The following is a 12,931-nucleotide window of genomic DNA, read 5'->3' on the forward strand; positions in this document are numbered from 1 at the left end:
AAATGTAACCAACTAAACCAATATATATTATAGGGATGATCTTCCACCTTTCATTGAAAATGTATAGAAGGGTTGAAGAACCTTACAGGTGAAGGGAACAGGCATTTGAAACAAACTTCGGTCTCCTAGTTCAACCCAGACGGCTTCCTCTTAGCACCAATACAACCCTGCTATAAAGGTCACTTTCAAAAGGTCCAAAACACTTTTTAAAAAATGGCTGTGTTGAAGGAAAGGGATAAAGTTCAGAAACTACCCAAGAAGCTGGACAGACCTGGGTGTGTCAAGTGGCAATAGCCTATCAAAAACTCTTCTTTGGCCAAACTCTTGTTAGGAAGGGATTTACCGGGAGAAAGTCTTCCCTGCCTTTGATTTGTAGCGCTGTTATACAACCTAAGCTTCTAAAAGTCACTCCATGCTACAGAAGCACTTGTGGAATTAGCTACGATCTTGAATCAACATGCACCTGCAAGCCCTGAACTTGGTCCTTAAGGGCAAGGGTGGTAACTTGTCACAATTCCCGTCAACCCTAGCCAGCATGGTCAACAGTGAAAAATGTAGGTGTTCTGGGCCAAGCAATCTAGAGAGCCTCAAGCTTAGGGGAAGCTTAAGTTTATTGGCACTCATCTACTCTATTACCGTAGTCAGGTACTTCCTACAGCTCAGTTGAATCTGATGAAAATGAGAGTTGGATTTGTATGTCAACCACATACTGTTGACAAATGATTCTCAATCTCTATTCAGCAGTACCTGTTATCACTCAGGCCTCCTTAGCACTAGCAGTAGCAATAGTAGTAGTTGTTATTTAGTTGGGAGACAGTATGGAACCTTACAGGGCCTCAAAGTATAAATCTCATGGAGACAAGCAGATGTCCCCCAGAAATTTACTATTGTTTCCTTGACTAGATAGTTCCTATCATTACATAGAAATGTACATAGAAACAGAGCGAGTCAGAAGAGGCCTCCCAGGCCATCTAGTCTGACCCCCGGCTCCAGCCGGCTCCGCTCATGACATGCCCACCATGTGGACATCCAGCCTATCTTTGAACACCCGCACCGATGGGGCCTCAACGACCTCTCGGGGAAGCCCATTCCACAGCCTCGGGGTCCTGACTGTCAGGAGTGCTTCCTGGCATCTAAATGGAACCTTGGTTCCCTGAGCTTTGCTCCGTTGGAGCGTGTCCTGCCTTCCTCTGCAGGGGAGAACAGGTCTCTACCCATCTCCGTGTGACATCCTCTCACATACCTGAATGTCGCCAGCAGATCCCCTCTGAGTCTCCTCTTCTCCAGGCTGAAGAGACCCAGTTCCCTCAGTCTCGCCTCATACGGCATCCCCTGCAAACTGGCCACCAACCTTGCGGCCCTACGCTGCACTGACTCTAACCTGGCTATATCCTTCCTTTAATGAGGGGCCCAAAACTGAGCGCAATACTCCAGTTGAGGGTGCACCAGAGTCTTATAGAGTGGTAGTAATACCTCTCTTGATCTAGAAGCCACACTTCTGGCTATGCAACCAAGGGTGGCGTTCGCCCTCTTGACCACCGCATCACACTGCGGACTCATGTTTAGCCTGCAGTCAACCAGCACCCTGAGGTCCCTTTCACAAGTGCTGCTCTCCAGCACAGAAATGGTTTGTGGGGATTCACTTTTAACAAAAGTTTGAGAAAGAATCTGGATGAATAAGAGGAGGTTAAATGGCAGCTAAGATGAAAGCAGATTACATTGGGGTGAAATGTTAGATGTGGGTAAGGCCTGGCTGCTTTGGCAGCTTCTGCCACATCTTGTGTTTCCACTTGCGACTGCAGTTAAGAAAAGGATCCTGACTGAGTTGCAATTAGGTGCAGTAGTTGTGTGCTCACTCTAATTCCCTTTAATGATGAAATCATAGTTCTTCATTTTAACAAAGTCCATTTGACAAAAACTTCTCCTCAGCTTTAACCTCCAAGGAAAGGTAATACACTGACACTGCCTGGCAACATCAGATGATTTCTAGCATCTTCTCTGCTGACACAGCACCTGCTGCAGCTTGGTGAAGCATCAAAGTTTCTTTTTCTCTCAGAAGTGCGGTAAATCTTTCAAAATATTGTGAGCTAAGAGAAAACATTCCCTCCTCCCCGCTCCAACACAGGCCTCTGAGGATTGGTAGCAGTATAATTATATGCACTCACACACAGAGACTCAGCAGGAGCAGGAATCCTATCAGTATCTTTATTTCCCTAATGATAGGTTTATATGGCGCAGTTACATCTCTGAAGATGAATATAAACCTGCTTTTAAGCAGCAACTACTTCATCGCTTGCGGTGCTACACACTGCAATAAATGAAAGCAGTTTAAACTAGTTAAACACTGCAACATAAAGACTGGAGCAGCATGAACAAAACGGGACAAGGGAAGTGGGTCAGGCTGCAAAGGAAGTGGGAGGATGCATGGGAAGCAGGGCTGAGCACCCTTGTAGCAAATGTGTGCGTGCACATACGCATGTGCGTGGGTGTGCATAGTCTTTCTCAAGCCCTATTGCAGTTAGTTGGAGCAGATGAACAGGGCACATTTGCACCACTTAATTGTAAAAAAAAATAAAAATAAAAATTGTGATTTGCTTCATTATGATAGGAATAGGAGAAAGGTGACTTCAGTTTAAAATATACAGACACACTAATTTGCTGGTGGAAATTGAGTGGAAATGAACCTAAGGTTGGGAAACTGGGCAACCAAGAGGAACTGGAATGGATGGATTAAAGTGCCCCCAGGTCTAACACAAACAACTTGTGTGGTGTGCACATCTTCATCCCATATCTTATCTTGATTAGGATTTGCGCCACGAGGTTTGTTTGTTTTGCCAGTGTTAAACAGTGTGCCATTAATGAAGTAATCAAAAATCCATTGCAGAGCAGTGCCATTCTTAGGATCAACTAAAATGTCACTACATTTTAGTTGGTCCTAATAGAAGTACTGCCTTGCTATAGATTTTAAATTTTTTAAAATGTTAATCAACCAAAGAGCTGCTTATAATTTCTGTGTATGAAGGAAATAGTAGTCTGCTGTGTGTATCTCATAATTGTTTGGTACATTGTTTGTAGCTAAGTAATACAGAATTAGATCAAATTTTTTAAAAGATAAATTACATTCCCCCCCCCCCCCAATTGTGGCCTTATTGGAGCCCATGCATACAATGGCTAGATGATTTCTATTTGTTGGTTTGTTTTTAATGTAGTTGAAATTACAGCTATTATTGTGAACTGGATGGGAGAAATGAAGGTTAAAAACAGAATGATTATGTGCTACTTTGCTCTTGTGTAACTTTCATTCATTTCTGGTGGCTTGTTCCCTTTCTATATTGTTTGCTACTTATGTAAATATAGAGTATTTGATGAGCCTTATAATCCATTGACAGACCCTATTTAAATAAAGGAAATCTTCAGGCACTTCACTAGAGTTCACATAAAATAAATTCCTGGTAGATCATGGCCCTTATCTTATTTACTTTCAAAACTACTCTGGAATGTAAATTGTTTTATTTTCAATTTATATAGAAGAAACTGAATCTGATGGACTCTGGTCTACAACTGACTAAAACACATGTCAAAAACCAATATTCTATTAGCTAGGGAATAAAATGCAATTTGTATTTGTAAAGATGTTTGCCTCTTAATGTGTGGGGAAAGTTTGCATGATACTCCAGCAAGCATCAAAATGCCATTTGGGATGTATGGTCTTTAGGCATGTGAACCAATGCAAAGGTTGATGATCCTGGTTGTTAGGAATTGGATGCTTCAGTAGGTACGAAAAGCTTTTCATTAGCACTAATGTACACCGAATTAAACATGCAATTAGACTAAGTGTATTCATCAGGGTGGTGTGTTTTAATAAATGGTTTATCTAATGTGATTGTGCTTTATTGGCTTGTACATTAATTGGGTATCTTTTTCTTATAGGATAAGCTTGGCCAATAAAAGATACATGGGACATATAAACCATTAGAGGTCAAAAGAGACATTCCAAGAGCTACGTAGGTGAGCATTTTAAATTCTTTCTTCTCTCAGAAATGCAAAGGGACCATTTTCCTTATGCTTCCCTTTTCAATAACTTTTCACGCAAATCTAGATGAAATCCACAATCTGTAAGAGCTTTATGGGAAAAGAAAGTGTAAAAGTGTTGATTTAATTGCATTACATTTTAATTAAAAGGCACAGCATTCTGAAATAAGTACCATTTTTCAGTAATTCCCAGTCTCTTTTACTCTGTGACCAAGTTTGCAGATAAATAGGCAATTAATAAACCATGGAGGCTTGTTAACTATGCTGTTCATGCCCTTTCATCCCACAGGGTTCTACCTAATTACCTTTGGTAACATGGCTTGCTGTGTCCTGCAAACCTGGCCAGGATGGCGTATTGCTAAGGGTCCTTGTTCAAATTCCTGTAACTAGCAAAAGTATTATAGCTGACAAGCCAATTGTGATTTATTAACTGCCTACTGATCATGCAAACCATGATTGGTGTGTGTGTGGGGGGAGTGAAAGTAGTCCTGTCCCCCACTATAGTGTCCCAAAAATGCTGCACAGATGTTCACAGGACCCTGAAGAGCAGGGTAGTCTGTACCATAGACAGTCTGAGGGGAACCACAATCCTCTTGTGCTCCTGTAGATGTATTTATTTGATTTTTGATCATTACCTACATCTAAAAGCTCACTTTCATATAAGGGACATATTAATAGGTAAGAAAAATTATGCCTTAGGCTCTCCTGCATTTCTCTCTGCATAGTCTTTTCAGGATATTGTATTGTCTCAGAAGGAGACAAGCTCTGCATAAGTTCATTTCGCCTACTGTATATTCATGAAGACTTGTGTGAAATTGGGAAAACTATGTAAATGCTCTTCGTGGGCATTCACTGACAGGTGTCATGGGGATACCTGGTGGTGTCATTCATGAGACTCAGAGATAGGAACTGTGCCTCTGGCACCCTTGCTCCATCAGGAAAGGAATGGAAAGACAACTGCCAATATAACGCCTTTATACACATCTGTGCTGCATACAGTTCTGGTCACTGCATCTTCAACCAAACAGGTGCAACCGAGCAAATCACTCTCTTATGAAGCCTCTTTTGGAGGCGTTTTATCATAGAAAAAAGGCAAGCGGAGACATGACAGTTGTATACAAATGGACCTGTGGTGTGGAGAAGGTACCTCGTAGACAGGAAGACATTTTTTCCCTTTCTCATAGTAGTAGAACCTGATGTCATTCAGCAGAGCTGGCAGGACAAATAAAAGGGCATCCTTCATACAGCACATGGTTGAACTCTTTGCTTTGCTTCCAGGAGGGGGTTTATCCTATTTGTGGAGGATAATGGCTTCTAGTCATGATGGCTATATATTACCCCCAATATTGGAGCCAACGCCTCTCTGAAAAAATAGTTACTGGGGACCATGAATATGGAGGATGCTATTGGTTGGCTTCCCTTTGGGGAATCTGGTTGGTCCCCATGTGATCAAAATGCTAGACTAGGTAGGCTTTAGTCTGATACATCTTGGATTGTCTTACATTCTTACCTAATGGGACCACTAAATAAGGAGGAAGGAGATCCAGTGACTGATATGAGGGAACAGGCACAGACGCTAAATGACTATTTTGCCTCTGTGTTCTCCCCAAAGCAGGATGGGGGATATCCGCATAGGATATTAGATGAGGCCGGGGACATAGGGGCACAGATTAGAGTCACCCCCCTTGAAGTTGAGGGGCTCCTCAGGGCATTGGACATTACAAAGGTGCCAGGCCCTGACGGGTTACACCCGAGAGTACTTAGATAGGGAAGGGAGGCTGACAGCCACACAACACGGCTTCCGCAAAAACAGGTCCTGCCAGACAAACCTTGTGGAATTCTATGACAAGGTTTTGAGATGGCTAGATGGAGGGGATGCAGTGGATGTGGTTTACCTGGGTTTCAGCAAGGCCTTTGACAAAGTTCCCCATGATATCCTGGTGGAGAAGCTGAGGAGTTTTGGGATACACCAAAGCACTGTCCGGTAGATTAGGGCATGGATGACTGACCGAAAGCAGAAGGTAACCATTAGCTGGGAATCATCAGGATGGTGGCCAGTGACAAGCGGGGTCCCCCAGGGCTCTGTCCTGGGGCCGATCCTGTTTAATCTTTCCATTAACAACATGGAAGAAGGGGTGAACAGTCTGCTGATCAAATTCTCAGACGACACTAAAACTGGCACAGTGGCCACAACTGAGGAGCAGGTACTCCAGATCCAAAAGGATCTGGACAGACTATGGAAGTGGGCAGGAACAGGATGGCCTTCAATGTGGATAAGTGCAAGGTCTTGCACTTGGGGCATAGGAATAGCTGTCATAAGTACAGGTTAGGTGACAAGTGGCTGGAGAGCAGCACTTGTGAAAGGGACCTCGGGGTACTGGTTGATTGCAGGCTAAACATGAGTCAGCAGTGTGATGCGGTGGTCAAGAGGGCGAACGCCACCCTTGGTTGCATAGCCAGAAGTGTGGCTTCTAGATCAAGAGAGGTATTACTACCACTCTATATGACTCTGGTGCACCCGCAACTGGAGTATTGTGCTCAGTTTTGGGCCACCCATTACAGAAAGGATATAGCCAGATTAGAGTCAGTGCAGCACAGGGCCACAAGGTTGGTGGCTGGTTTGCAGGGGATGCCATATGAGGTGAGACTGAGGGAACTGGGTCTCTTCAGCCTGGAGAAGAGGAGACTCAGAGGGGATATGTTGGCGATATACAGGTATGTGAGGGGATGTCACATGGAGATGGGTAGAGACCTGTTCTCCCCTGCAGAGGAAGGCAGGACGCGCTCCAACGGAGCAAAGCTCAGGGAGCCAAGGTTCCATTTGGATGCCAGGAAGCACTTCCTGACAGTTAGGACCCCGAGGATGTGGAATGGGCTTCCCTGAGAGGTCGTTGAGGCCCCATCGGTGCAGGTGTTCAAGGATAGGCTGGACGTCCACATGGTGGGCATGTCATGAGCAGAGCCAGCTAGTGCCGGAGGTCAGACTAGATGGCCCAGGAGACCCCTTCTGACTCGCTCTGTTTTCTATGTTTCTATGTTTTCTATGTTTCTAATAGTGTGTGAATTGAAGCCAGTATCTGTCTGTCATATTGGATTTCCCCAAATGTTTAACTGTAGTGGAAAAAAATCTTTGTAGTGCTCTGTTCTTGAAGCACAAGTACAGAGTCCTAGTTAGAATTATTAGATGCAGGATGTAATTGATTATACTCAGTGCTTATATAAATATGTTTGCAGGGCATTTTTGCAAATTAAATAGGCACGAATTACCTTCATCTGTCCCTAAAGGCCTAATTTACTGAGTAACTTAGGGAGGGAAGAGAAAACAGCAATTGATTGCACTTACGTTGTGGAAAAATCATAATACTTCAAAATGCACTGAAGTCAGAGTTCTCCAGAATAAAATGTCCTTTGCAAGGTGAACCTTTTAGTTAAGGTTAAAATGAGTACCTTTGTAGCTTATTTCTGCTTTAATACTTGCTGTCATTTATTTATTGTTCAGAACATTTCTATCATGTCCATATCCAAGACAGATCTCAAGATGGCTTACAAAACAGCAGATTAGAGAACATAATTTCAGTATTTGAAAATATACAGTAAAACAGCTCTGTATTATATAATAAACACAATTAACCATTAAAATGCTAGGTAAATTCAAAAGGTTTTGGCCTGGTGCTGAAATGAATAAAGTGTCGGCACTGGGCACAACTCTCTGGGGAGCACATTTCACAGCTGGGGTGCTACCACAGAAAAGACCCTTCTCTGGGTAGCCATTGTTTTAACTTTTTGATAGAGGGCTCCTAGAGAAGGATCTCAGTGGAAGATCTCAAAGTTTGGGCAGGTGTATATGGAAAGAGACATTCTTCAGATAAAGGTAAGGTAAAGGTTTCCCCTTGGCATTAAAGTCCAGTCATACCTGACTCTAGGGGGTGGTGCTCACCTCCGTTTCCTAGCTGAGGGAGCCAGCGTTTGTCTGCAGACAGTCTCCGTGGTCATGTGGCAGCATGACTAAACACTGAAGTGCATGGAACACTGTTACCTGCCCACCGAAGTGGTACCTTTTGATCTACTTGCATTTGCATGCTTTCACACTGCAAGGTTGGCAGGAGCTGGGATGGAGCAACGGGAACTCACCCTGTTGTGCAGATTTGAACCGGCAACCTTTCAGTCAACCAGCCCAGCAGCATAGCAGTTTAAACCACTGCACCACCTGCATCCCTTAGATAACAAGACTCTAAACCATTTAGGGCTTTAAAGGTCAATGTTCACACTTTTAATCAGACTGGAATTTCAATTGGTAACCAGTGAAGATGATATAGGATTGGCATTATGTGGTAATGTCTTCTAATCCTAGTAAATAATCTTGTAGCTCTATCTATTACCAGTTAAAGTAACTGGACCATTTCCAAGGGTAGACCCATAAGGCTCATTACTATAGTCCAGTCAGGAGATTACCAGAACTCGAGTTGCTAGAACTGTTGGTAGGCTTTTTCTGTCCAGATAAGGATGTAGTTGATGGACCAGCCAAAGCTGGTGGAAAGTGTTCCTTGCAACAGCAGCCACCTGAAATTCCAGAGATAACTCGGGGTCAAGGAGCATCCCCAAACTACACATCCTGTTCCTTAGGGGGGTATAATCCCATTCAGAACAGGGCAAATATAATTCACCAGAACAAATGTCCCATCTACCAATAGAACCTCCGTCTTATCTAGATTAAGCCTCAATTTATTGGCACTCATCCAGACCAGCACACCATCCAGGCACCGATTCAGAACTGCCACCCCCTCATCTGGATTAAATGAAAAAGAAAGGTGGTATTAAATTGTGGATGAGAGATGTTTTATTTTGGACTGATCTGGTGTTCAACAGCATCAGGACCAAGCTTGAGGGCAGGTTGATTCAACTGCCTGGCATCATCTCGTTGGGGGAAGAACCAGAAGAGAGGTCAGCAGTGAGACACCTGTCCCCTCTTCTCTTACAGTAACTTGTTAATCCCCCAACATCATACCTCCCCCTGCCCAGAACCATGCTAATAGGGATGCTCCATTGCTCCTGAGGGTCCCCCATAGATATTCTAATATACACCCACACACACACACTTTAAAAGAATAAAATAAGTGCTGTTACAATAAATATGGTGCTAGTAAGAACAAAGGAGCAGGCACTTAACCCCGCCCTGTCGTAACTACCTTCTATTTCCATAGATGTACAAAACCAAAGCTAAAGACCACTCAGTCCAGCACCAGCCCAAGCCAAACTATAACCCACAGCCCTTCCTGGGAACCAAAACCACAGCGCCCAGAAAAGCCCTTGGGCCCGGCCCAGCCCTGAGCTGCTGCCAAATGGTGCCAGATGACAATGCCCTTTGGCCACCGCCCTTCCACTGCTGCCCAAGGCTGATGGCCTTGCCCCAGCTAGAAGAACAGAGCTGGCTGCCAGAAGTGTCAGTGCAGTCTGCCCGCCCCCTCATGAGCACAGGCCCCTGCCCCCCCCCCTCTGCCCCAACAATCACTTCATTGGCAGTGGGGACAGGGCAGGTGTGCGGATGGAACCCCAGGGGAGGCAGTGACAGCTCTGGAGTTCCACAGCCCAGCAGCCAGATGCTGCAATGCCTCATCAGCCTCAGGGTTGGTGTCACTTAGGCAATGCCCTTTTATTATTTCGAAGGAAATACCACAATGGTCATCAAAATTCTGTCACTGCAATTACACGAACACTCTGCATCCATGGCAGGAGTCATCAGTGACAAATCTTTTTTGCCTTGCGTAACCTATGGAAAGGGGATGGTGGAGGAAAGGTCACACGAGGTGAGGCCCTGTAATGAGTAATGCTACCATCACCGTTGCTCAGGCTCCCTGATTCATAGTCAGACTAGCAAAAGACTGGATGCCATATATTTTACCTATGCAGTTTGCATCCATTACGAAAGCAGCTGTGAACCTCATTGTACAGCATGTGAGTATTCTAGAGCATAACAGTGACTTAGGGTTATAAGGGATCGTATCACTGATATAATAACAGAATTAAACAGTCAAGAAAAGTGTGTGTGTGCATAAAATGCGAGATTTGTGCAAATCTTTGAACAAACTTCTGCATTAAAATCTATTCATTATTTTGGCAGTGGATAGATAGTAATTTTAATGCCTGCTGTATCTTGGCTTAATCAACAGGAGCATTCCCTTGTCATGGTTCTGAACTCTTAGATCAGGCATTATGTTTTTTAAAATGTATGAAGATTATAGTAGCCCATTTTCACCTTCTGTTGTTCAGCAGTGCAAAGTTTTCTAGCTGCTGTGTTTGCAGAATTGTTTCTGTGTAAAGAAAGTACATCTGAAACCCTCCAATAGCTTGTTGACAGCCACAAACCACCTCTTGGGGTACCTGATGCCTGAGGCTAGCTGGAAAGCATCTACCTGTCAAAGCCATGTCAGCAAACAGTTTGCCTGCCTGAGGCTACTGCCCAGCTTAGTAAATCCTGATAGTCATGCTTATTAGTCTGAGTAACACAGCCATGCCTCCAAAAGACTTTAGTCTGCTGCATCCGAAACAACAAAGAACCTTGTGCACCCATATTCTTTATTGCAGCATAAGCTTTGGCACTGAGCTAGAACACACTTCAGCAAATGCAAGCAACAAGCCATAGCTCACTGGCAAAGTACCTGCTTGCTTGTAACAGGTCCCTTCTCCAATCCTCTGTCTTTTCACACAGGGCTAGAATATCGTTTGTCTGGAACCCAGAAGAGCTTCTGCTTCTGTTAACACTCCTTGGGCAGGTAGACCTACATGGCCTGACTCAGTATTATGTTGCTATGAGGGGCTCAGTTCTCAGTACGTTTAGCAATTTTTAAGTTGCCACCAGGCTTTGAACTGTTTTTACTAGTGATTCACCAGAACCTTACTCTATGCTGAACAGCAAAAATGGTGGTCTAAAACTATCCCCTCTAATGTGGATGTAGCTGCTGCATCCTTTCCTGTTTAAGAAACTGCCATATAAACACCTCAGTTGAAGTCCATATGCAGCTTTATCGCAGAACAATGGAGAGAAGCGGGATGATAGTGGCATCTCTCAAAATAGACAGTAAGATGCACTGGGACAGAGCTGCTCTGCTTATCAAGCAGAACACAGAAGCAAACCAGTCTCAGAAAGAGCAGGTTCCTGTACAGAATTGCCATAGGCAGAAATACTAGGCTCCAAAGCCATTTACCTTCTATTCCTCCCCTGACAAGAAAGGTCAAGGTGAACCTGATGCATGCTCTTCTTTTGTTGGCATACAAAATTGGGTTCTGTACAAGCTGCTAAATCACCCCTTGCTTCTTACAGTGGAATAACAGATCTGCTCAATGGCTATTATTTACATATCCGTTCATCATGAAAAACAAAAGAGAATAGTGGCACTTTAGGGCAAATGTATTAGAAGCAAATCTATTATGCCATAAACTTTCATGGATTTATTCAACTCCAGTCTACAAATCATAAGTTTAATCAATTCAGGGTGCACTCAATTACAGGTAGAATCCTCTGCATCTTCAGACAGAAAATGTCTTACAGCTTCTGGATTTCTCCTGTTTGGGGAGTGTTGGGAGTAGTTGGATGTTTTTCTAACGAAGCACAAAGAGGATTACATGTCGTGGTGCGGTTATTAAGTTGGTCTGGGACCAGGGAGATTGGGCTCTAGTCCCCACTTGGCCATGTATGCTGCTCGCTTGGTGACTTTGGGCCAGTCACAGACTTAGCAGCCTAGCCCACCTCATAGGGTTGTTGTGAGGAGTGGACAATCCGTGTAAACCGATTTGCATTCCTTGCAGGAGGGAAAAAAAAGATGGGATAGAAGTACAATATAATAATAAATGCCAGAGTGTAGGACACGTAATAATCAATTCAAGTTGCAAGAGCCCAGATTCAGGCTAGCTATCAGGAAAAGCTTCCTCACTGTCAGAGCAATGCAACAGTGGGACCAGCTGCCTCGCCCACACTAGAGACATTCAGAAAGAAACTGGACAGTCATCTGAGTGGGATGGTGTAACATGGTGTCCTGCAACAGCTAGAGGTTGGACCCAATGGCCCTCATCGACCCTTCTAACTCTACTATTCTATGATTCTGTGATTCTAAATCTGTAATCTAATAGCTCTAAAGGAGAAACAGCAGCAGCAGCAATAACAGATGCAGTACAAATACAGCAGGCATGAAGAGTTATGCCATCCTGTGGCTTAGAAAAAGAGAAATGCCTTTCCCACTGCATACTGTTTTGTTTTGCTTTTTAATCTACTGCTCAGTGAGTGCCTCTTTCCTGTATTACTGTATTCCAATCACTGTATTCCTAGTTTTCAAGCTTTTTTCCTCCCCATCCTCCCATGTTCCTTATAACTGCTTCCTGCTTCTTTCTCTCAACACTTTACTCCCTGTTCTTCCAAGGCTGTAACCACCCATTCCATTACGATCTACAAACTACACTTTTCAGACCTGTGAGAGCATAAATATACAGCAACATCTGTCTTCATTCTCCCCAAAGCCTTCACATACATAGAGGAGAACTATCACTGGAATAGTTAAACAGCCTTTTGAAAATGTGTCATGGTGTATGTATTTCTTCCCCACATCCATTCTGGGAGGATTTCCATTAGGCTGCTCTAAACTCTCTCATAGAGTCAAGCAACAACCCAGCTTTGCTTCCCTGCCTACTCCTTGTAGCCTACAAAGACAACCCAACCATTGTAGAATCTGGCAGCATCCGTAGCTTGCTTGCTGCCACTTCCTTCCCAGTAAAGTCAGATTCTTTCTAGTGAGAGGAAGGGCTACTTACACTTGCAGACATCTCTGGTACTGTGTTTGCCTATCTGCTTCCAAAGCACCCATGGTGTCTGTCTGTCTGTCTGTCTGTCTGTCTGTCTGTCTGTCTGTCT

The 12,931-nt window shown here is 43.9% G+C and overlaps 1 protein-coding gene across 4 annotated transcripts in view; it reads left to right on the forward strand.

Moving 5' to 3' along the window:
* The window catches only part of TSPAN18 (tetraspanin 18), a 188,163-nt gene that overhangs the window by 143,643 nt on the left and 31,589 nt on the right, over positions 1-12,931 (forward strand). For all 4 annotated transcript variants that reach the window (XM_044436683.1, XM_044436679.1, XM_044436680.1 and 1 more), the window contains one exon: positions 3,931-4,008. The gene's annotated coding sequence lies outside the window, so the exon portion shown is untranslated. The remainder of the gene's footprint in view (positions 1-3,930; positions 4,009-12,931) is intronic.

Source organism: Varanus komodoensis, unplaced genomic scaffold (assembly GCF_004798865.1).
Source record: "Varanus komodoensis strain SLA01 unplaced genomic scaffold, ASM479886v1 scaffold3, whole genome shotgun sequence".
NCBI classification, from domain to species: Eukaryota; Metazoa; Chordata; class Lepidosauria; order Squamata; family Varanidae; genus Varanus; species Varanus komodoensis.